This window comes from Canis aureus, chromosome 24, assembly GCF_053574225.1.
Source record: "Canis aureus isolate CA01 chromosome 24, VMU_Caureus_v.1.0, whole genome shotgun sequence".
Taxonomy (NCBI): Eukaryota; Metazoa; Chordata; class Mammalia; order Carnivora; family Canidae; genus Canis; species Canis aureus.
The window spans coordinates 46813824-46839108 of NC_135634.1; the positions used below are offsets into that span (position 1 = coordinate 46813824).

At 48.9% G+C, this 25285-nt stretch overlaps 1 long non-coding RNA gene across 3 annotated transcripts; it reads left to right on the plus strand.

Moving 5' to 3' along the window:
* Positions 1–3898: 3898 nt before the first annotated feature.
* On the plus strand, positions 3899–18534 carry LOC144296259 (uncharacterized). Of its 3 annotated transcripts, XR_013363421.1 has the most exons (6): positions 3899–4038; positions 4614–4833; positions 12680–12845; positions 13565–13624; positions 15681–15856; positions 18374–18534. It is a non-coding gene; the product is annotated as an uncharacterized LOC144296259 (long non-coding RNA). The 3 variants fall into 3 exon arrangements; XR_013363420.1 differs by lacking the exon at positions 13565–13624; XR_013363422.1 differs by lacking the exons at positions 12680–12845; positions 13565–13624.
* The last annotated feature ends 6751 nt before the right edge of the window (positions 18535–25285 follow it).

The following is a 25285-nucleotide window of genomic DNA, read 5'->3' on the forward strand; positions in this document are numbered from 1 at the left end:
CAGGCGCCCCTCATTTTTCAGTATTTTTGAATGAAGTGAACACACAGTGTAACGTTCAGAAGGTACGAAAGGGCTTTTGCTGAGAAGAAGCCTCTGCTCTTCCCACCTCAGCAGCTGTCCTGACAACCAGCCAGCCAGTCAGAAGCCCCTCTCCCTGTCCTGCGACTAGACCCCCAGCTGCTGGTGGAGGCCTGTTTGACCCGGATGCAGCCCTAGGTCCATTAACTGATTGATGATGGGCTGGAGAAGCAAGGCTGATGGAAAACAGAAACTCCAGCAGCTTCTCAGTCTGTGATGACTTGGGAGGAAGAGATAAAGACAAACAAAAACAAAGAAATGAGAACAAATTTGATTTCTGTGATAGAAGAAGCTGACCGAATTGTAGCTTATTTATCTAGTATCTCTTAACTTCATTTCCAGCCTGCTGCTCACGGACCATGTCTTTGTCATAATTGTGTCTAGTGCTAAGTGGGCAAAATAACAAAATAAAAACAAATCTTAGGCCTTCCCTTGCCAAATAAGTCATAAGTTCAAATATAAAAAGTAGGTCTAGACTTCAGGGCAGAGTGATGACTCAAGACACCAGGGTTGAAGTCACCTGTAGCCATAGGGACAAGGTGTTTTAGCTTGTAGACAGGAACCTTCACTGAAAGGTTGTCCTAGCCAGAAACTGGAATGCCCATCTGTAGGAAAATGACTAAATAAACTCCATGTAGTCATAAACTTCAGAGCTCTTAAAAAAAAATGAGGGGTGCCTGGGCGGCTCGGTTGAGCGTCTGACTCTTGATTTCAGCTCCAGCCATGAGATGGTGCCTCTCATTGGGCTCCACCATCAGTGGGGAGTCTGCTGGAGATTCTCTCTCTCCTTCCCCATCTGCACCCCTGTGCCCCCATTAAAAAACAAATAAATCTTTAAAAAATAAAAATGATGAGATGAATCTGTGCACATTGATATGATCAAGATCCCCCAGATACTGCCCACAACCAGTAAAAAACAGCATAGCACACAAATGCCTCCACCTCAATGAAAAGGTTTTTATATATGTATGTATATATAATAAATGTATGAATGTGTGTGTTAGATTGATACACATATATGATATATGATATGCTTAGGGATTTTCCAAAAAGATACGCAAGAACACAAGAAACTACTGGTAGTGGTTATCTCTGGACAATGGAACTGAGTATGTGGGTTGAAAAAGAAACTTCTGTTTCCCTGCATACCTACTAAACCATTTGAATTTGCTTTCCATGTGCATAAAAATATTATTTTCATCATAACAAAGAAAGTCCAAAAAACCCATTTAACTAATGAATGCATGCACAAAAAGAGAAAATGCCTGCATACATATGCAGATTTTAAAAAGCCTTAAATTCTGAACTGCATTCTAGAAAGAATTAAAATAAATAGAACAAATGTCCAGAGAGTGAATTACCACATCAGCAAATGTCAAATATCCATAAATAAGTGATTCATGTTCAGCTGCAGGAGATCCATAAAAGCCGTCTCTAAGCATGACTGAGCGGTAGGTCTTGGGAAGGAGCCCTTCCAGGGAAGAATTTATGGAGGGCATCATTTTCCTCTAGAGCTGCTAGTCTGCTACCTCAAGGTCAGACAGGCAAGGTTAAATGTAACATTAACATTTAGAAGTGTTTTCCCACAGAGGTGCAAGTGTAGAAGGGGTCCAGCTCCCCCCAAATCTTTAACCTTTCAGGAAGCGGCCATTCTGCCAATGTCCCGGGTTCTCTGCAGGTTTCCTTTTTCTTTCTTTTCTTTTTAAAGCTTTATTTTATTTATTTTATATATATAGAGAGAGCACACCAGCACAAGTAGGAGGGAAGGGGCAAAGGGAGAGAATCTTTAAGCAGACTTCCTGCTGAGCACAGAGCCCCCTGCGGGGCTTGATCTCGCGACCCTGAGACCATGACCTGAGCCAAAGCCAAGAGCCAGACGCTTTACCCGCTGAGCTACCCAGGTGCCCCTCTTTGCAGGTTTTCAAATGATTTTTTTTCCTAGGCCAACTCTGAATATAAAACAGCGGGCTGAAACATGCCTAGGAGACTGGAGACATTTTGTGCTATTACTTAAAAAAAAATTAAAAAATTCTCCTTTCTACTGTGTGTGCATGCAAATTACCTTTCATAATGACATTTAATCTACATATCATTAACACCTTATCCCATGAAAGTGGCGGGGAAGTAGCTCCCCAGCAGAGTTTCTGTGCATAGTGCAGAATTGATTTTGCACAAGGGTTTCTCACACTTCTGTATCCCAATGGACCGATCCGCCAAGAGTAGCAAAGGGAGGTGAAGAGCAAGCAAGGAGGAAGAGTTTGGTCTTTCATGTTTTGTGTGTGGCTCATGAATATCTAGATGGAGTCTCCCGTGTGAAACAGGCCAACTGACATTTTTAAAGGATGCCTGGCATTTCCAGGTCAGTCCTTATCCCCCAAGACACAGGTGCCCCCTGTTTTGCTAACAGCGTGCAGTAGCCAAGGACATTCTTCTCTCCTCCAAGCCCCGATGCTCTTCTGAGAGTCACATTCTCCTGGAGAAATCATTCTTTCAGATCGTTTTTAATGTTGACTTCCCAATGAAATCATATGAGGAACTGAAAGGAGTAAAACATTGTCACTCAGGGAACAATGGAGTCTGGCGGGGACCATCAACCCTGTCATTATAACTGGTATTGATCACGTCTGCTCATGTCAAATTGACCTTTGCCCTCTCCACAATAATTTCAGTAAACTCATTACTTTTTTTTTTTTTTTCAGGGCACTATAAAGGCCCCAGAAAGAATTTAGTCAGCAAGTTTGATTTACCCAGGGTCTGAATATAGAGTTCTTTGTCTACTTTCCCCATTCTAGAAACTTCTGACATCATCAACAATGCTTAGAACCCAGGAATGATGTAACAAAGTCCAAGGACTCTCCAAGCCACCTTTGCCTCGTGTGTTCTTATAATTAAATCAGAGACATTGCCGCTTCTTCTGATTTTGGGAGGTTTTTTTTTTTCTTTTCTTTTCTCTTTTGTTGAAGCCATTCTCTTGGTAAACATCCTGTGCAATTAAAAATTCACTTTGGGGGCAACTGGTGGGCTCAGCCGGTAAAGCGTGCAACTCTTGATCTGAAGGTTGTGAGTTCGAACCCCATATTGGGTATAGAGATTACTTAAAAATAAAATCTTAAAAAATTTTTTTTACCTATTAAATCCTATGTTTAGACGGCTTGCAACAGATCTGGACTGAATGTATGATCTCTGAGAAGTCAGCATTGAAGTGAACGCCTACCTTTAAATGCACGTGCCTTTATATTTTTACTTCTCACGAAGAGCACTTGCTTGCTTGTCACATGTCAGTACGGACTGAGCATAAAATGCTTGCTTTATATTGGATGTGCGTCAGGGTGGCTACGGTGGCTACACCCATTAACATAAGCAGGTTGACCATCACTCCTTCATCCATAAATACCTCTTAGGACATAAGCATGCCCGGACCATTTGAGCATTGAGTAGGGGTGATGATGGGGGAAAAGATATTTACAATATGCCCAAGACATGATCCCTTTATGCAGGATATTTACTCTCTGGCTGGGGAGGTAAGTGATGATGTTTTTAGAAAATGTGTCTTCTCATTTTGCCTCTTATTGTTTTCCTACCTACTCATCAACCACTTATATTTCACCTTTTCTGTGTTTCAGAGATCCCATTTCCCATCTTTCTTTTCTTTTCCTCTCCGGTGCTAGTATGCTTAGTTAATCTGAGGAATTAATCTTGCCTCTGGTGGTATCTAGAGCCAAAGAATGGCTCACCTGCTGTTCAAGGCTGGGCAGCCTGCACTTTTCCAGAATCTTATCTTCCTCCTCCCATTGTTGCCACACATGTGCCTTACCTCACGTGTCACAGGAGGTCCCAAAGGTCCTAGTCTTATGAGCCTCCTCTCTTCCTTCTCACTGAGCCATGGCCTGTGTCATGGGGCACAGCTAAACATCTCACTCAATATCCAACTCAACAAAGGAAAGGCGGGCTTTCAGACAGGTAAATGAGAACACCACCCGATGGACACCCCGGGCTCACAGCCATTGCACATCCTTGCGGCCTTGTGAGGCTGTGAGACCATCAGTGGACCCGTGTGCTTGGGTAATGATATAATAGGCCACGTCTGCCATAGAGGAGAGAGTTCAAGTGAAAGGCAGGAAAGGAACAGCCCATCATTTCAAATGCAAGTACACTCTTTGGGGAAATAATTCAATATGCATTCGTTTAGGACATACTTTGTGAACATACATTTTGTGTCAGGTGATGGCATCATAAAACCTTGTCCCGATTTTCAGGAAGTCTATAGACTAGTGATAAATGCAGACAAATCACCCTGCAGGAATACCAGTGACATAAGTTTCTAAGAGGGCGGTGAGCCCAGAGCACAGGTCAGGTGGATGGTGGACGGTGTGGACAGGGTGGGGCAGGGAGTGAGGCGAATAGTCTCAGGGACAGCTTCTGGGCAGGTGGCATCCAGACAGGGGCCATCACTAACAGATACTCAGGTAGCTACGATATGCTGTTAGCTCCCTGGTGTCTGTGATTGTGTCCTCATATCTTTCTGAATGCACTAGGGTTCCCCAGTGGTTTGGGACAGTGTGGTCATGAGCCATTGGAAGAAGACAAAGGAGCTCACTTAAGGGCTCACACACCACATCTTGGGGATAGGCCACTGGGTGACAGCAGAGGTGTGATCTACAAGCAGCTGAGGACAAAGCCCCCAAGAAGTCCAGGTGACAGACAATTCAGGAATTTCTTCTGGGAGCCCCAAGGATCCCTGTGCCCAGACTTCAGGTGGGGAATACAAAATTATACTTAAAATCTTGAAATCATAGCACCCGCTTGAAAGGCCTGCCCCGAAGACTTACTGCGTTGGAGGCTACGGGTGATCATAGCAACAAGAAATACAGCTTCCGTCAATTCAGCCAATAGTGTGTGCTCATAGCACCTCTCAGTTGCCGTGTGTCGTAACCACAAAGGCTTAGCACTTGATATTTCTTAGATTTATTTTGATAATACCATGTTAATGTTAAGCGGATGTATAAAGAGGCGAGTCTGGAGAACTACAAATAGAAGGAAATTCGCTCTCATCTAGTGGCTCACAAGAGGGCCTGCATGGAGGAGGAGGCAGTGAGGACCCATGGGGCAGACCCCAGACGACCCTCAGCCAGGCCTGCCGGCTGCGCATAGGGACACCTGTTCTTTCCTTTTGGCTCTACAGTTCTGAGTTTCCACTGGCCACACGAACATAGAGATTCCCAAATCCTCTTCAAATAGAGGCCCTGTTCAAGGCTCGTTGGCCCCAAAATCTCTCTTTCCCTCCTCTCTCTCTGTCTGTCTCTGTCTGCGTGTCCATCTGCATAGCCCTCCAGCTCTTGTCCTGCAGCCTTGCTCCTTCTGCTCCTGAAGGCGTCTCTGCTTCTCCCCACCACTCAACTCCATCTGCTAAATCTGTGCGCCCACCCCCCTTGCTAAACCTGCCCTGGCCAAGGTCGCTTCCTAAATGCCACGCAAGCTGGGGTCGCCTTCAGTGCTTACTCCTTTATCCCTGTGGCATCCAGCACTCCCGACCATGTTCTTTTTTTGCCAAGACCCCCTCCACCTTGGCTTTCCTGCCTCTCATTACAGCCCTGACTCCCAGCTTGTTTTAACTCCGAGGTTCCCCCACCGGGTCCTCGTCTTCCACTTGCCCCTGAACCGTGCGTGTTTTCTGGGTCCTCTGCTCGGTCCCCTTTCCCACCACCCCCCATGCATGGACAGTCTCACTGCTCCAGAGAAGGGACTAATCTTTCCCAGACACGGACGTCTACCTGCCCTGTGCTCAGCCCCTTCCTGGACATTTCCCCTGAGGTGTCTCCCATCATGGTCCCAGATGACCTCACCATGGCCCTCCTGTCTCCCTCTTCTTATTCTTTCACCTGTCGGCTTGTCTCCCAGCCAGAACCTGAAGCTGCCACACATTTGGAGATGAGCTGAGGGCAAGTCCTACCACACCAGGAGGGAATACAGGAGGGAATACGGGTCACCAGGAGTGACCTTGATGGTATCATCCTAGCTCACAGGTGGTGGGAGCCCTGTTGTGTCCTGGGTCAAGGATACCACTCAGGAACTGCGCATTGCCCTGTAGCACCAAGGGGGACAGGACGAGGTGCAGGTGGAGAGTCAGGTGTGCTGGTCACCATCAGATCTTGCACTTTTAAGCTGGCTGTGGTGCGGAGGCCCACTTTCCACCTACTTGTAACCCACAATGCCCTGGGATGACCTCTCCAATTTAGGAGTGCAGCTGAATGACTATTTTGAATATTACTGGGTGAGTATGAAAATTATGATATTGGAAATTCTTTGTTAACTAGAACATCACAGTTCCTAATGTTTGTCTCATTAAAGCAATTCTAAACTGCTTAACACGATGGCAAAGAAGGACTTTGTCAACCTATAAAGCCCAGGTTATAGAAGACCAAGCCCATGGGAAACTATCTGCAATGCTCTGTAATAATTGTCTAGGGGGCCACATGGGTGGCTCAATCGGTTAAGCGTCCAACTCTTGATTTCAGCTCAGGTCATGATCTTACGGTTGTGGGGAATCGAGCCTCGCATTGGGCTCAGTGCTGGGCGTAGAGCCTGCTTTAGAGTCTTCCTCTCTCTACCCCTCCTTTCCTCCCTCCCCCCACTACCAGGCATGCACTTTTTCTATAATAAATAAATCTTTAAAAAATGTCTAGGAAAACCCAGCACATACAGGACCTGGGTGGGGCAGCCACTCCGAGTCAAAGGGAGGATGTGACCCTCAGCCTGGCCAGAAGGTCTGACAGCAGGAAATGTCAGAGTAGCCTTGGGATCATCAACTTCATTTACAGAACTGCAGACAGTTCAGCAGATGAGAATAAGGAGCCTCAGGTCCTATAAAGAATGACTTCCCAGGACCTTCCTGTGATGGACCACATCTCACCTGCCCAAGGATCACCAGGGATGCTTGGGGTGGTGTGGCCACCTGCAGGGCCATCCTCCTTTTGTCTCCCAGGGCACGTAGGAAGCCAGAGCCAGGGTTGTGATGCTTGCTCATCCACTTTCCGCTGCTCTGGTTCCTCAGGAAGCAGGGTCAGAGCCAGCACCAGGAAGAAACACAAACTCCACTTGGAAGAGATCTGGAGCCTTCCCTCGGTTCTTGGACCATCTGTAAACAATCTTGGGACAAAACTGTCTGATACAATTGGGCAAACTTTAATGAGGGTCTTGAGACGAACAGAAAGCTCAGTCAGGAGCAAGAAGCCAGAAAGAAGGGACTGACAGGTGATCACCAGGTTCCTGGGCCTGCTGCTCCCCAGGCCTGACAGGTCTTCTGCAAGCCAGTGCATGCAGCCAGAAGCACAGTCCATGTGCAGGCAAGCAGATGGGCTTCGTGGACAATGGCACAGCTGGAAAGCTCAGGATGATCCAGAGTTGAGGTCCCTGAGCATGTGTAACTCCATAAAAGTGATGGAGAAGCTGTGCAAACCAACGGAGAGCATCCTGCTATGTCAACCTGCTGTCACAGCACCGAGTCATTACTTAGGAAGGCTTCTCTAAAGCTTCGCCTGCTCAAAAATAGGTCCAGCTAGTATGCGAATAGAGACCCTCCAACGGACAATATCTGTGATATTGTCGAGTGACACTTCATCAACACAACACAGCAAAACTCTGTTCCTGAAAACTCCAAGTATTTGTCACAACCAAACGGTCTATTCATTTACTGGGAAGACTTAGGCGTAGGGACATATTTTAGGTATATTTGATTTGGTCTCCTGCTTTTCTGAAAGGGATGTTTGACTTTGTTTTTAATACCATTGCCCCGGGAGTTGGCGAGCTCTGGGCTCCAGTCTGCCCGGTAAGATGATGTGGGATGAGGGCCAGCTTTTACCCTCCTATCTGTGAAGTGGACATGGAATAGCACCTGTCTCCTAAGTCACAGAGACCCATTGCTGCACCTGGAGAATAGGAAACATTAGTAACAGCTCTTGTGGTCTTACCTTCCATCACATCATCTTACGTCACTCATCCCATCGCCCTACCCGGTCATTTTGTGCTCTGCTTGGGGGTCACTAAAATATCACTTCACAAGTGGCTGGATCAGTCTTCTGGTCTGTAATTATTTCAGCAAATGGTTACAGCAGATTTCATCTGAATATGGGTTCCATCAGCTTATAAGAGAATAAAAGGTCATAGTCTCCACTTTCAATGGGAGAATAAGCGCCATTTATGTGCTCTGTCTCCTTCATGCTCCCCACATGTGGAGCAACCACATCAGGGAATTTGCATATTCCAATTCCTTCTCCGACAGACTCCTGATTTTGTCTACTGAAATCTGCAAAAAATCATGAAGTCCTGAGTGTGATCACATGACTATAAAATGATTATTTTGTTACAGCGCTTACCTTCCCGAACAGTTGAAAGTCAGTCATCTACAATGAAAAAATAATGTTTTTTCTGCTCTTAATTTTTATGCCAATACCTGAATTGGGTATGTGTATTGTAGGTGGTGTGTATGTGTGTGTGTGGTGTGTGTGTGTTTCTTGTGTGTGTGTGTGAGTGTATGTGAGATGCATGGTATGTGAGGTTTTTGTGTGTATGATGTGTGTGTGTTTGTTTTGTGTATGTGTGATATGCATGGCATGTGGGGGTTTTGTGTGTGATGTGTGGGTATGTGTGCATATATATGTGTGGTGTGTGATGCTTATGGTGTGTATGAGTGTGTGTGGTGAACGGTATATGTAGTGTGTGCGTATGTGTGTGTTTGTGTGTGTGAGAGATGTGCATGGTATGTGGATGTGTTTTTTGTCAGTGATGTGGTCTGTCTGTGTGTGCGTGTGTGTGTGTGTGTGGCGTGTGTAAAGGGGTGTGCTATTGGCTGAGGTCCGGCCAAAATGAGTGTGGGCTTCATAAAGCCGCCATTGGGGAGATTACAGGGCTGTTTCTGTCTCCCTCAGCAATGGCTCTGCCACAAGGGGAGGGTCAAGTGCGGGCCGTGTAGATCTTCCCTGGGGCCCTCACAGGCCCGGATTCTTACCTAAGAGGCAAAGGCAGCCATGGTCACTGTGCAAGAGAGTTAATGCTGCAAGTCTGACTGCTGTCCCTAGGAAGGAAGGCCAACTTGGGAGATGGCCCTTGGCTGGTGTCTGGGAGTTTTGGGGGTTCCCCAGCATCCCCAGGACTGACGAGCATGGCCGGCTGTACCCACACTGTGTGTAGACAGCATGGTTGAGGCTGAACACCTGCTCTTCTCCTGGGAGGCTGGAAGGTGCCCACGGGACCAGCCCCCAGTGAAGTCCCCGACGCTGAGTGTCTGATGAGCGTCCCTGGAAGACTTCACCCACGTTGTCACAGTTGTTGCTGGAGGAATTCGGGGTGACCCAGGACTCTTGGAAGCTTGCACCTGGCTCCCCCTGGACGTCACCCCGTGCTCCTTCTCCCTTTGCTCATCGCTCTGCATCTTTGTGCTGTAATAAACCACAGCCTCAGGCACGGCTGCCTGCTGAGTCCCGGCAGTCCCCCTAGAAGCCATTGACCTTGAGGGTGGTCCTGAAGACCGCCAATCCAACCTTCTTTTTGGGGGATGTGTGAGGATGAAGTGAAAGCCTTTGAAATTTTGAAGAACCCAAAGGCCCTTGAAAATCCCTTCAGTAAAATATGTTGTCATTCAAAGAGCTCCAACCTAGGCCATCTCGGGGTTTGAGCAGATACGGTGAGAAGAAATGACCCTGCTCCATTCTGCTTGGCCTTGTAACTAGTTTCAGTCGTAGCTGTCTTAAGAAAATTGGGTTCCTTTGTACTCAGAGAATCTTATTTTCTAAACAGGGACATAGGGAGGGCAGAAGGGAGAGTCTGGGGGATGAGACATGAGCTTCAGATCAGCCCAAGTATTTCCCAGCCCTGAACATTTGAGAAGTGACACAAGTTGGCTTTTTCCTCCCCCGTCTTAATGGACTAAGCCTTTGCAGGTCAGCATTCCAGATCAATGATGGAATCCCAGGGAACATTAATTCTATGATCAGCAAGCAGGGGGAAAGTGCACCCTGACATGTCCCTGGTGCACACTGTGCGGGTCACGGATTATCGATGGCCAGAAACTGCATTAGCTTGTAGCATGGTTCTGTAATTATGAAGGTGCAGGTGCACATGGGAGCACGCGCACACATGCACACACACCCAATCCCAGTGCAGAGTACTCTGGAGCACGGGCTCTGGAGACAGATACACCTGCATTGGAATCCTGACTTTCTTTCTACCCGATGGCTCTGCGATCGTGGGGGAGTTTTTCTAACTACGCTACACCTCGTTTTTGTCACCTGCAAAAAGTGCACAATCATTCCTACTTCCTGTAGGTGTTTTGAGGATTCAGTGAGGAAACGATCCAAGAAGCAGAGTAGACACACAAGACACAGGAGGAAGGTGGCTGCCAAGTGGCCTCGCAGGGGGCCAGCCAGCGCTTTCCAGTGGACTGCTCCTTCACACCTGCGGTGAAGGGGCTCTCTCTGTCCTGGATGGTACCTCAACTGTAGCATCGGCATAACTGTGACGTCCTCCTCACGTGGCTCTTGTGAGAAGCACACGAAGTCACCCACGTGGCATGCTGGGAGAGGCCTAGCCCAGCCCGAGTACTCAGTAAACGCTCCCCTGCCATTACTGGTACCTAAAATATCTCAGAGCTCGTTTCTCTAGCATCTTGCTTTACACGGTTCCTTGCATCCAATCTGTTTCCTTCATACCAAACAGATTGCAAATCTTTTGAAAAATAGAAATGAATTAAGAGCGTGTAGTAGTCTCCAGCAGCAGGAAGAGAAAAGAGAGCTCCTGCAGCTCTTCAGAAGGTCTAGAGGGGTGAGGTGATGCAGGCAGGAGGGCTCGAAACTAGAAATCGGGAGGGCACAAGCGCCAAGAGCAAGGGTGTGTGGACAGCGGAGAGAAGTACCATTCTGCAAGAAGGTAGGAGACGAAGTTCTTCTGTTATCGTCGGTACACCGTTGCTGTTCTAGAAGCATCTCACGTTCATTGTTCAAGTGGGCTCACCTACTAGACTGGTTGCCTAGAAGGTAAGGATTGCACATTATCTTCACCTAGAGTCCCTCCTCCCAGGTAAAGCCTGCTTATTGAACGGGTGGCTGAAAATTGTTAACTCCGTATTCAGAGAACGGATGGGTGAACCATATCAGCTGCTTTCCTTTGTATCCACAAGCAGCCCCCGCGACAGAAGGGCTTGCATGGATCCATTGAGCAATTTCCAATTTTTTAAAAAGATTTTATTTATTTATTCATGAGAGAGAGAGAGAGAGAGAGAGAGCAGCAGCAGCAGAGACACAGGCAGAGGGAGAAGCAGGCTCCATGCAGGGAGCCCGATGCGGGACTCGATCCTGGGTCTCCAGGATCACACCCTGGGCTGAAGGCGGGGCTAAACCGCTAAGCCACCGGGGCTGCCCAATTTCCAGTTTTAATAGAAATATTGCTTGCGAACAGATCTCCAGTAGCCTTTCTGCATTTGGCATCAACAGTGCCCCGGTGCACAAAAGAGGTCAGCTTGGGTAGAAATTTATCACGTCCATGAAGAATATAGCTTATCAGGGACAGCAATGTTAATAGAATCCATAACTGAGTCGCTCAAGCAATTATAATGTGAGAGAACAGAAGGTGGTGGCTATCCCTGCTACAGCTGAAATAAAGCCCACTCTGAGCTGGAAAAACCAGAGCTTCGGCGAGCCCTGCCATTGTTAATGATATATTCTAGATGCGCTTAAAACAAAGCCTCTGAGTCACGTTGGGTTTGACGGTGAATGTCAGCCAGCACCCAGATGGTCCGAAAGTGAATTGGCAATTCGTTTATTTGTTTTGTTACCCATGAGAAAGTATTTGCTGAATGCCAAGAATGTGCCTGGCTCTAGTCTCAGAGGTGGGGCCGCCGTGGAGTCACTTCATCACTAAAATCATGGGAATGACGGCTGCTATAGTGGTTTATGGTCCAGGTCACAATTTGGGTGGAAGTAAGTATAATGGTGAATAGGTAAGGAGGTGTACACAGAAATTATATTTTAAATGTCCGTAAATGTAACGGATTTAAGACCAAATTTCTTAAACTGGTCCACGAGCAATGTGCCTTGAGGTGTGAGGTGTGTAAAGTCTAAATAAATACGAAGCACATTCATGGGACGTGAAAGCGCTCCCTATTTGTTTAACTTGCAAATTTGAGGGGGAACCTGTGATTTTTTAATATAGGGAAGTTATACCGAGGGATGCAAAATTTTCTATGTTTTTTTATAGTGAAACACCGAGCTTGAGAGAAATTCCCCTCTTGTAGCAGCACCTTTAGATCTCAGGTCTCTAAAAGATGTGTTTATTCTGTTCTGCTACTTTGGTAGGCTGATGGGAAAAAAAAATCTGAAGAGTCCTGTTTCAGTGTGTTTTCTTTATTCCTCGATATTCTGGTTAAATTTCTCATTTGAAGTAATCTACCAATACCACTTCTTGCAATAGGATGAGTATGGTTTAGAAGGTAATGGTATTTGGTGTTACTGAAAACAAGACTTAACTTTTAATGAAAACGAGTCTTGGTAGCTCCACAATCTCACATGAAAACTTGACTGTCTTTTTTTTTTTTTTTTTTTTACTGTTGTAGCTTGAATATAAAAGCTCCAAGGAAAGCTGTCCAAGTGGTGTGTTCTTTTTTTCAAGAGCAAACACCTCATCAATAAGAGCTGGCATTAAAATACACTAAAGTAATTGATCTTGGGAATAATGAGGACAAAACATTGGATGATCCAACTTCTCCACCTACAGCTAAGGTCAGGCTCAGAGGAGGTCATGAATGTATTGACTCATAAGACGTAGCACTGGCCTGCAGAGGTCAGTTGGGAGCAAAATAATTGTAATAGTTCCAGAAATAATCAGATTAATTCAGGCATTGGGGTTAGGTAGGTCCCCAGCAATGCTTCTCATAGTTCTTTGTGAATAGAGACGGCCGGTTGCTTATTAAACATATGGATTCCTGGCATCCATCCCAAAGATTCTGATTCAATAGGTCTTCAGTTGCTTTGATGAACATGCTTGTCCTCACCAGCACCTCAAGGGATTCTGATACAAGTTATAATCTGACTATAGCTCGACAAAATATGGCCCTAGGTGGCCCATGGAGAGACTTCATCGTAGTCCCGTGAACCCCTGAGATGGAATGGCAGCTTAGTTTTGTGGGTTCATATTCCTGGAAAGGGAACCCATATCTTTCTTCAGATTCCCAAAGGGGTCCTGACCATGAGCATTTCGGGGCTGGAAAGGAGGCCCTGAATCTGGACTCTGCGGTCAGCAAGACAAAGGAAGGAGATAGAAGAGAAGAGCTATGTAAACTGGCATGGCCGTTTAGTGCATGGATATGAGGAATTAAGCTTGGAGTTTAAAATAAATTAAAATATTGGATTTAAAAAAAAGGAGAGAAGACACTTTGTGGGTGTCTCAGGATGGGGGCGATCCATGCCTTAAGACCTTCCATCTATCTCTCTGTCAACAGATGCACTGTTGTTATGACAGCGGGGGAGGAAATGTGTGGCGGCTGCTGGAGCCGTTATAGGCAAGTAAAATGTGTTCTCAGACGTACAAATTATTTTAACCTCCCTGGAAGACTGACCAAGAGGCCAGGAATGCTGGACTGATAGTAATTATGGGGAAGAGATCCAGGTTTCTGCATTTCAGGTGTTTCTCCCACCCGCGGGCTCCCCCAAGTGCTATCCAAACAGACGTCAAGAGAGGTTGAAGGGGCCGAAGGTGGCAAAATGTAATCAGAACAAAAAAGTAAAAGAATCAAGAAATAAAAAGAGGAGGAAGGGAAGGGGAATGCATTTCCATTCCTGAAAAATGGATTTCTCATATAAAGAAATAGTTTCACCTCCGTGATCAGACACTGAATCGAGCCTCCTGTGAATGTTGCTGCGAGGCTGCTGTGCACTCTGCGGAGGGGGATCTGGTGAAGGACCATGGGTGAGAATAGAGGGACGGGCTCCCCACCCTGCAGGTGGTGTGAGCGTTGCAGTAGAGGGCCATCCTCCATGCCCAAGCCATTGTGCCAAGCCCCTCATTTGGGACTTTTGTTTCCTCTGCACTCTCTCTCTCTCTCCCTGTGGACTTGGCATTCTAGAGCGAGGCTGCCTGGCTCGAGGGGTGAATTTCTGTTGTCTTGCTTCCTCACCCTGAGAGAGGGACCACTGTGTCCACTGCCACCCCGGCCCCAGCCCCTGAATAAGGGCCCTGTACCCTCGCTGACTTGACATGACCTGTAAGTGACATGACTTTCACTTCCCCTTATGAGGCAGCCTCTACTCCCGGAGCCTAGAGAGGGTCTCTGCTTGTGCCCGGCAGAGACAGCGTGCATGGATCGGGGTGGGCTGGGGACATGATGCTGGTGTACAAGAATTCTGACATTATCCTCTCCAAGGTCAGGCTGCCGTGTGCTAACCAGCTGCAGTTTTGAGCATAGCGGGGGCCCTAAAGGGGCGAGATAAAGGCAAGAGAGTAAAGGAGCTTGCAGAGATCCAGCACCGCTGGCAATGGTCTCAGCCAGCTGAAGAGGGGTGGGTGAAGGGACTGTTTTCAGAAACAGGAGGATGGGGAGCCCATTATGATGTGGGGTTCCAAAGGGTTCTGGTTGGAGCTGCAGCCACAGGGCAACCAGCTCCTGCAGAGCCACGCCAGGTATGAAGAGCAGAGGAGCACCAACACTCCAACCTCTCCCTCCTGCCCTCCCAGGATCTTGGCCAGGGGCTCCCTTTGGCTGGATCCAATCAGAAGCCAGAGGACAAGGAAGCCCAGTGAGGCGGCCCCTAGAAGTCAGCCTTCTGGGCACAGAGCCTGGCAGAGGAGGGTGGATAAGAGACGCGCAGATGAGAGGTTGGGCTGTATGAAAATGGATGAAAACCAGCACTGATACATAAAAAGGGTGTAGATGAGAGACAAGTGACCTGGTGGTGGCCACATATTTTTTTTTTTCCATGAATGAAACTCTTTCTGTCTGAAGCTCCTGCTACAAGAATTGGTGTGTTGGGAGGCTCCTCACTTCTGTTAAGTTTTATCAAACAAGCCAAAGGATGGTGTAATGGACTAGTGTCCCCCCCACTCCAATTCCTATATCAAAGCCATAATGCCCCATGTGACAGCATTTGGAGATAGGACCTGTGGGGAGGTAATTGAAGTTTAATGAGGTTGTAAGGGTAGGGCTCAAATTGGGTAGGACTGGTGTCCATATAAGAGAAGGAAGAGACACCTGGGAGCGCTCTCTCTGTTCGTGTGCACACAGAAGGTCCATGCGAGGACACAGGGAGGAGGTGGCCGTTTGTAAGCCAGGAAGACTGGCCCTGCCATACATCAACCCGCTGGCACCTTGATCTCAGGTTTCTTGCCTCCAGGGCTGTGAGAAATAAACCACAGTCACCTAATGTATGTCCAGGACGCCTAGCCTGCGGTGTTCTGTGTCGACAGCCCGAGAAGTCTGTAACACAGACGGAAACTCCCCAGTAGAGAATCCGGAATTGGTGTGGGACATAGTTGTCTTCACAGCAAACAGTAGAAAACGAAAGGCCTTTGTTGACAAATGCTCTGCCTAATTCTCTTGGGGTTCCAAATCTTTTTCTCAGCCTTTAAAAGGGGACCTGTGGATGACTTGGGGCTCGGCAAAGAAAAGGGAGTGTCTTTGATGACCTTGCATGAAAATTCCCCTAAAATAGGCAGCAGTCAGCAGTGAAGGAGGCCTTTGGATCAGGGGCATCTGGAAGCAGCGAAAGTGGACACAGACAGGGAGGGAGCATGTCAGGTGAGGGAGGTGGCTTCTTTGACTCATATGATGTCTACACCAGCCTCGGCCTAGGTGGCTGCCAACCTCACTATGTCCCCATGGGAGGCATGACCACCAGGGGCAGCAGAGGCAGGTCTCCCAAGACATCATCTGGTCTGACAAGGCCCTGGCTGTCAGGGTCCAGCTGTGCTCACTGGGGAGGCGGACAAAGACAGCGAGAGATTGGTCTATCAGCAGAGCTCGATCTGGAGCGGTCCAGAGGTGGCATCAGGGTGTCCCTGATGGATGAGAGCACTCAGGTGGCCAGGAAGAAGCAGCCTGATAGCAACCTGGTACCTGGCATTCAGAACCTCCTCTCTGGGGCCTTCTCATTCACAGCTTATATTTGAAACAGCATTCACTGTAGTGGCAGCTTCATAATATGTCAGATTTCTTCCAACCCACAGCCACGTGGATGCCTTATTTTCTTTTTACCTGAGGGTCAGTCTTTCCGGAGAAAATAACTATTTCCCTGAGTTGGGGAGAAAATAACTATTTCCCTGAGTTGCCCACAGGTAAAATAGATTAAACTATACATATGTCCCAGGGCCAGATACCCCAATACATCCCCTAAATTTAGTGGGGGGGGGGGGAAATGACAATTATTTTCACATGATGCAACAAGGAGGGGATACTATTAACTTTATTCATAAAAAAACTCTCTGATAAAATTCCCATGATAAGCTCTAGTTGGTTTGGATTATATACCACTTCATTCTTTTTTGCTAGACTTTTATTTAGGACTTTTGTTTCTATTTTTGTGAATGTGATGAATATAGAATTTCCCTTTTTTGCATTGCCTGAGTAAGCATTTGGTGCTGGAGTTATGCTAGCTTTATAAAATGTACTGACCTACATGAAAAAAAAATTATAAGGCTTTACTGGGAGATGCAAAATATGTTCGAAGGGAGAAAATCCAGAATAAGGGGCACCTGGGTGGCTCAGTGGTTGAGCGTCTGCCTTTGGCTCAGGTTGTGATCCCGAGGTCCCAAGATCGAGTCCTGCATCAGGCTTCCTGCAGGGAGCCTGCTTCTCCGTCTGCCTGTGTCTCTGCCTCTCTCTCTGTGTCTCTCATGAATAAATAAAATCCTAAAAGAAAAAAAGAAGAGAAACCCCAGAGTGAGATATCCCCTACTGGATGCACAGTGAACATTAAAAAATGTGACTTCTTCCCATACATTTTTAGGTTTAATACAGCCTTCATCATCACTTTTTAGAACTTGATGAAATAAATGTAAAGCTCATCTGGAAAGGAAAAAAAAACAGAAAAGAGTAATTTTCCTGTTAGGACTCTCCGTGTATTTTCTAAATAGTGTAATATACGGAGTTAGTTTTTCTTAGCAGATGTTTTTTTTTGTTTGACCTTGATTACCGATCTCACCTTGTACGAGGACATTCCCACTGTGGTCAGAGAATGTGACTCTGGGATTTCTGGTCGTGGGAATTCCATGATGTTCTCTTTGTAGCTCGCGTGTGGTCACTTCTTATACATGCTCCTCTGTATGGTCCTTGTAGGTAAAGAGCTTGAGATATAGTCACAAAGGCGACTTTATAACCGTAAAATTGTCCTTATGTTTCTAAAATCTTTGCTTTATGAGTTATGATTTATTGAGGCGCAGAGATCCATCATGCATGAGCAACGCACAGATTCCAGAAGGAGGGTAAAAGTCACATAGGAATTTAGCATGAGAGCCAACGGCCCGGGTCAGCGATGGAGGGATAGGAACAGTTGCTCATCTGTGCTTTACCTTACTCGTCACACCAAAATAAATTCCGGATGCATCAGAAATCGATGTGTAAACTATTAAACTCTACAATTATTAGAAGAAAGCACGGATTCTATCCTTGGAAACTTGATGTGAGGAAGGCCTTTCTAAGCGTGACACAAACTCGAAAGGCACAATGGAATCGACCAGAACATTTAACTTTATTTTTTTTTAAGATTCAAAAAAAAAAAGATTTTATTGATATATTTTCGAGAAAGAGAGCATGTGCAGGCAGGAGGGGAAGCCGAAGAGAATCTCCAGCAGACTCTGCACTGAGCGCAGAGCCTGACACGTGGCTCAGTCTTACGACCTGAGATGGTGACCTGAGCCGCAACCAAGAGTCCGATGCTTCACCAACCTGAGCCCCTCAGGTGCCCCTTAGTTTTATTTTTAAAGAATCCAGCAAACTATTTCAAAGGCAAAATTGAATGCCCAAACGAGGTTAGAATTGCAACATACATATGAGAGACAAGTAATAAGTTGTCTGCAAGACCACAAGGGCCACAAGACCACAAGGGGTGAGAAAGATCCAGAGCCCCGTTTACCCTGAATCTTTCAGAAATGTAAAATTGTATCTTTTGACCTTTTTTTTAATAACGCTTTTTCCCCTGAATCCTCTTTTGCCTCTTTTGGAACATTTTTATTCCTGCTTCCTCTCCCTTCACGTTCGCCAAATATATCTCTTTGCCTTATTTTTATTTTTAACTTTCTTGGGTCATTTTATTTTTAGGTGTGTCTTAGAAGCAGAATATCTTCGGATTTGGAAAAAAAATTAATCCGAGCTTGCCCTTCTGAGGAGCAATTTAATCCACGTGCGTTTACGTAACATGAAATAAATCTGATCCATGTATGGCATCTTTATTTTTTTTTTTTTTTGCCCTTTTTAAAAGATTTTGTTTGGTGTTAGTTGTCATCTTCTTTTGCAATATAAGCAATGTCAGCCGATGTCTGTAATATCCCACAGTAGTTTAAAGGTTGGCATCCTCTCTGGGGCCCCAACAGTCACATATTGGACAATATACAACAGCAGTTTCAAACACCACTAACGGCACGTAACTTCTTCTGGTCTTTACTGTTTTCTACTTATTTTTTCTCTTTTTCCTCCTTCACTTTCCAGGGTTTGCTTCCTGAGCCTGGGGTGGGGGGTGGGTGGTTCCCGAGTCAGGTGCCCACGTTGAGGAGCCTGGCAGGAACCAGGCAAATTCTGACAACAGAGGGAAGTCACGGTGTTGGAAGTGCTGCAGGCAAACCAGGCTCCTGCCTCTTCCTAGTTGGGGACAAAGTGCAGTGAACTTTCGCCTGGTCTGTCCTGCCCAGAAGTCCCCCCGCCACCCCCTGGCCAGGAAAACACTAGCGTGGATCTGGCCACAGACCATCCAGTTGGGTCGGGTCCTGCAACCGGGGGCACCGAGATGGGTCCTGGATCGCATCCTGGATCGGGAACATGCTGGGCCTCCGAGGCCCCGAGACAGGGTGGAAATCCACCCCCATTACCCCTAACCCTGCCCTGAGAGCTTGTGGCCTCACCTGGGCCAGACAGGTGCCCTGATGGAGCATGGTGTGTGCTGCACCTGGGGGGTTCCTGGGAGAGCCTGCCCTCCCCGCCCCCAGAGCTGTGGGGTCTGCCGAGGCCTCCAGCACAAGTGAGGCCTAAGGAGGCAGTAGTCACGCTCCGGGCAAGGGAGGAACAGCATTGCCTGCAGGGGGAACAGTGTGGGCAGAGGCTCGGGCTAGAGATCCGTGGTCTGCCTGGTGGGTCGCCTGCCACCGTTCTTGGGCACAAACACTAGAAAGTGACCCTTGCTGCCTTAGTCAAAAAAGGAGCTTACCTGGAAGTTACTAGAAGGTCTCAGAGAATCAAAGGTGGCTGGACACTCGAGCTGAGTGAAGTTGGGGGTAAGGGCCAAGGGGCCTGGGGCTCAGACCATAGCCACATCCACACCGTGGGCATAGCCCTGGCAAGGAGATGCGATCGCCGTGCTTGGATGGGGGATGCTGTCCCCACCACTGGGCCCTGGAGGCTACCAGCTGCAGAAGACCTGTTGCTGCCTCCCGGGTTTCAATGCCACCTGTTCCAGAACTACGCTCTAGGCCACGCACCGGGCTCGGGACTGCGCTATCTAGAGGAAGGGGCGCTTTGCTAGTTTGCACCCTTTGTGGGCTGGAGGGAGCCTCGGGTGGGACAACTGGTTGACCAAGCCCAGGTCACATACTTACCCCCGAACTGCCAGGGATTGTGGGGGGGAACAAGGGTCCAGACTTGCGGGGTCCTGCAGTGAGATATGGGTGCCAACTCCCACCCACCCTCATGCTATGGGGTTCCCTAAACAAAGGGAAGGAGTTCTGCAGTGGGCCTCTGAAAACCGACAACTGTCGGGGGGGCCACGGGACGGGGGCAGCAGGTGGGAGACAGCTGGACCCGAAAGCAGGTTGTCCCCTCGCTTCATGAGCCAAGCAACGAGCCCCAGGATCACCACGGGGTCGGTGACGTCCAGCTGGACCGAGAGGCTGCATTCAGGGGATCCCCACTCTCCTCAGGGTGGGAGGATGCGACCGCTCGTTCTAGGCCAGGAGGGCGGAACTCTAGTTCCACAGACTCACTGTCCTGGTCCCTCAGGGCCTGTCTGGCCACTGCCCCGCCGCCGCTACCTGGGAGGAGTCCGGGACCCAGCGCTGACAGCGGCGTGCGGGGCCTGCGGGCCCGGCCGAGTGGGGTTCGTGGGAAGAGCCGTCCCGTCCGTGCTCACAGGCTCTGCACCTGCGGGCGCGGAATCTGTCCCTTGTGTGTATTTCTGCTCAGAGGGCACATGGCAGCCCGGCCTCGGGGATGAAGGCAACCGCAGCCAGAATGTGACATCACACCAGCCAGACAAGGGACTGAAGGGCTGAAGGGCTGACCCTTCCACCCGGAGCCCCCCCGCCACAGGGGGGGCTGGGAGGGACCCTAACAGGGGTGCAGGCAGGTGCTTAGGGCCTTTGACCCCACCTCAGAGGCATAAAGGACTCCACCTTCGAGACCACACAGCCTGCCTCGGGGGCCAGCAGGATGGGGCATAGGGTGCCCTCAGGCATCCCGCAGCCCCACACTTGCAGGCGGTCGCTCGGCCACACTGCCGACTGCGTGGCTTGTCTCATATTTTAAAATCAATTCTGTATTTACCAAGTGAATAATGTAATCGTTTTGTGTGTGTGTTAAAAGCATTACTTTGTTCCATCTGAACTTTAAATATAAACCACAAGTTCGGAGGCATTTCTCATCGTCCTTAGATATTCGGGGGCTCACACACGCTGGGTGCCAGAGCCCATCTGGACTCTGAGGGGCCCCGGCTTGCGTGGGGAGACACTTAGCCTTCCCACAGCGTGCCGCGTCACCCTGTCCCTGACACCCGACAGTGCGACAGGTGTCTGGAGCGTCCCTGGAATTCGGGGTGCGAGGTGGGTGGGTTTCAGAAGTCTGTTCCACCCCAGGGCAGAAGCCTCTTTAGGAGCTGTGTACATCCAAAGGGGTCTTTAAGGAGTAAGGTAAATAGGGAATTTCTTCAACTGACTAGAATTTTCGGGGTTTGCAGACTTGATGAGCTGGGATGGGGGAGGGAGAGACATTTGGAAAACTGCAGCCTTGGTGGCGAGTCCCCAGGACCTCCCCACTTAGAGCACAGGCCCCCAGCGGTTAAGCGTCTGCCTTTGGCTCAGGACGTGACCCCGGGGTCCTGGGATCGAGTTCCGCATCGGGCTCCCCGCAGGGAGCCTGCTTCTCCCTCTGCCTGTGCCTCTGCTTCTCTCTCTGTCTCTCATGAATAAATAAATTAAAGCTTAAAAAAAAAAAAAAAGAACACAGGCCCCTCTGTCCTCCTAAGGCATCCACTGTGTTCCTTCACTGGTGCTTTCCCGGGAGGAATGGGCTCGGCTTGAGCCCGCGCACCTCCCAGCCTGGCACCTGGCGAGCGGGCCTCGTTCTCCGCCCTGCTGGCCTTGCCCGGACTCCCACCCCCCAGGCTGTGTCCTTAGGGACCCGGGACGCCCAGGGGCGGGGGGCTCAGAGGAGCTGCGGGGAGGTCTGCGCCCAGGGTTCACGGCCAGCTGCCGGCTCTGACGTGCTGGCGGCCGAGGCTTCAGAGTTATTCAAGAAAACGATCCATCCTGAAGATGCCTGCGTGATTACGGAGGCTGGAAACGTGCGGACCCACGTATGAATGTCAAACACGGGTACTGGGGGTTCTTTTGTGGGGCGGCGGGGATGGTAAGGCAGGCCTTTTCTTGTGGGGAAAAAAACAGAAGAGCAAGAGACAGAATGAGGAAAGGAGGAGAGAGAAGGAACGGAGGAGGGGCGGGAGGAGGGAGGAGGACAGGGAGGGAGGAGGGAGGGCCAGGGGGAGGGAGGAGGACAGGGAGGGAGGAAGCCCTCTGAAGCAGAAGACAAAGGCAGGCACAGACTCCATCCCCAGCAGCAGAAGCGTGTCAATAAAGAGGTTCAGCGCGGCCCACCGGGTGATAAAATTGGATCCCCCCCTCCCCGGGGGACACCCGTGCTTGGGCATCTAAGGCAGGAGCTGGGAGCATCTCAGTGGCCCAGCAGCCTCACCTCCTGGGCGGCTTCAGGGAGCCGCTCACCCCATTCCCAGCCCCGCGTTGCCAAGGCAACCAAGCAGGCACGTTCTGGAGGGCGAGGAGGGAGGAGGCAAGGCTGGCCTGAGCCACCCCAGGGGCTGCGGTGGGGGTGTGGGGGTTCGGGGTGGAGGGGACAGGGTGCGTTCCTTCCGGGGTGCTCTCTCAGGGCAGGTTTCCAAAGGAAGTCTCCAGAAGGGGAACATGCAGGCTGGCTGGACCCTCTGTCCACAGAGGCGGGGCTGCTGTGAGTCTGCTTTCGCTGCTTTCTCGGGGTGCCTGGATGTCATGTGCTGGTTCCATGCACAGCTCCGCAACAAATGGTGTTGGTTTTGCTTTTTCTTTCAAGATTTTATTTAAATTCAAGTTAGTTTGGGGGCACCTGGGTGGCTCAGTGGTTGAGCGTCTGCCTTGGGCTTGGGTGGTGATCCCAGGGTCCTGGGGTCCAGTCCTGTATGGGGCTCCCCGCGGGGAGCCTGCTTCTCCCTCTGCCTGTGTCTCTGCCTCTCTCTGTGTCTCTCAGGAATAAATAATTTTTTTTAAAAGCACCTACTTTCTTTAAAAAAAATAATTAATAAGCAAACAAATTCAAGTTCGTTAACGCATAGCGTAGTGTTAGTTTCAGGGGTGGAATTTAGTGACCTGTCACTTGCATCCAACGCCCGGTGCCCGTTACAAGTGTGCTCCTTAATTCCCATCACGGGGTTACCCCATCCTGGGGAACAAATGTTTTTTAAAGGGACTTTTTTGTGGCTTTGAAGTACTGCACCGCCGCGTGCTGGTGCTGGAGAAGAATCTGCAGGACCACAAATGCCATAGAGCAGACACATACAAGCTTCCCTGGCTGCCCTGTGCCACCCGGCCCCCTGCCCTGCAGCCGGCCACTCTGCTGTCCCTCCTCCGTGTCCACACGGGCCCGTAATCCCACGGGGGCCGGTGCCCCCAGGTCTGTCTCCCCGCACCCACCCTCTGTACCCTGCTGTGCAGACACACACCTCCCCCGCCTCCCTCGGAGCCTCTGCCCGTCGGGTACCAGCAGGAGACTGGCGTCTACTTGCCGTGGCTGATGGTGTCGCCTCCCCACTGAGATGCGCCTGCGACCTGGTGGCAGCTCCAGCCTGAGCAGGTCCGGGGACACCCGGGCTGTGTCGCATTCCCCGGAAGCCTAGGGTGGGGGCTGCTCCTCCGAACCCCTGAGTTCTGCTACCTCTTACTCATCCCCTTTGCCTCTGCAGCCTGAGGGGCCGTAGCTGTTGGGTCTGGGACCTCAGTTTCCCCTTTTGCCTCCTTAGTCGTCCAGTAGTGCCTCTTTGGCTAATTCCCTATATTAAGTTCTCTGCGTCCAGCGACTATTTGGCTTGCATTTCCCTGGGGACACACGCTGCTCCGTGATGGGCGCACCCCGGTCATCCAAAGGACACCTGGTGCATTAATACCTCTAACTGGCCTCGCACAGCCTGGTGCCCACCTGCTCTTCCAGGCAAGGAGGCGCAACCCTCGGCCGGTGATGGGCACGTGGGATGTGTCAGGTCTTCACTACAAACACCCCTGCTGTGCGCAGCCGTGCACGCGCGGCTCTGCAGGAGGACGTTCTAGAGCTTCCTTGTCTTTCCTCTGGTTCCTCTTCCATCCCTCGGAGACGCCGCTGCCCACCTGTGTCATCAGCATGTCATCGGAGCCACCGGTGACATTCATGTCCTCTGTCTCCTTGCTGGCTCAAAGGTCTCTATGACCTATTCCTGTTTGAAGCATTTTATGGTTTTATTTTTGTTTTTGTTTTTTTTTTTTTTTACAGATTTTATTTATTCATTTGACAGAGAGAGAGAGAAAGAGAGACAGAGAGAGAGAGAGAGAGAGAGCACAAGCAGGGGGTGGGGCAGAGGGAGAAGTAGGGACCCCGATGTGGGGCTCCATCCTAGGACCCTCGGATCGTGACCTGAGCCGAAAGCAGATCCTTAACAGGCTGAGCCACCCAGGTACCCCCCCCCCCCCAGTTACTGTTTAAAACTACTGCTTTGGGGATACCTGGCTGGTGCAGTCGGTTAAGCATCTGACTCTTGATTTTGGCTGAGGTTGTGATGTCAGGGTTGGGGGATCGAACCCTGCATCAGGTTCTAAGCTCAGTGCAGATCTGCTTCTCTCTCCCTCTCCTTCTCCCTCTGCCCCTCCCCTCCTCATTCGGCTCTATCTCTAAAAATAAATAAATCTTAAAAAAAAACACAAAACCCATGATTGTTCTGTATGCAAAATTTTTAAGATTTTTATCACCAAGGGGTAATGAACTTGATTTCCTACAATCTTTTGCCCTTTTAACACGTTCTTGCCTCTGTTTACACGTGTGGAGATGAAAATGAAAAATGTATTAAATCCACACAAATCCATGTTATTATGATGAATGCCACACCGTACTTCTATTATCAGCTTGATTTCTGTGTTCTGCTTGGGAATAAACTCACATTCTAAATGCTTTAGTAAATGTAGTTGCAATTTGCCTCAGGTAAAGAAGTGCTATGGCTTTTTTTATTTTTAAACCCAAGGGGGAAATTCTGATTAGCTTCTATTGATTCTATCAATTAAACAAACATATGTGAGCAAATCTTGTGTTATCTTTACCTCGGGACTTGAAAACACGGATAAGCAGTAAACGGGCAAGCAATACACAATATAAAGAGGCACAAAGTCCATTCTCAATCTGCATTTTGTCCCTTAAATATTTATAAACTTTATGAAAATTTGTTGGCCATAATAGGGTGAATTCTGAGTTTTTAAATTTTAGTATAATTTTGAGTATGGGGGGGCACCTGGGTGACTCAGTGGTTGAGCATCTGCCTTTGGCTCAGGGCGTGATCCTGGGGTCCTGGGATCGAGTCCCACACCGGGCTCCCTGCCGGGAGCCTGCTTCTCCCTCTGTCCATGTCTTTGCCTCTTTCTGTGTGTCTCTCATGAATAAATAAAATCTTTAAAAATAACAATAATTTTGAGTATAAGGCAGGTCCAGCTAGCTACTGTTTACTGAGAAGTTACTCTAAGCCAGGCA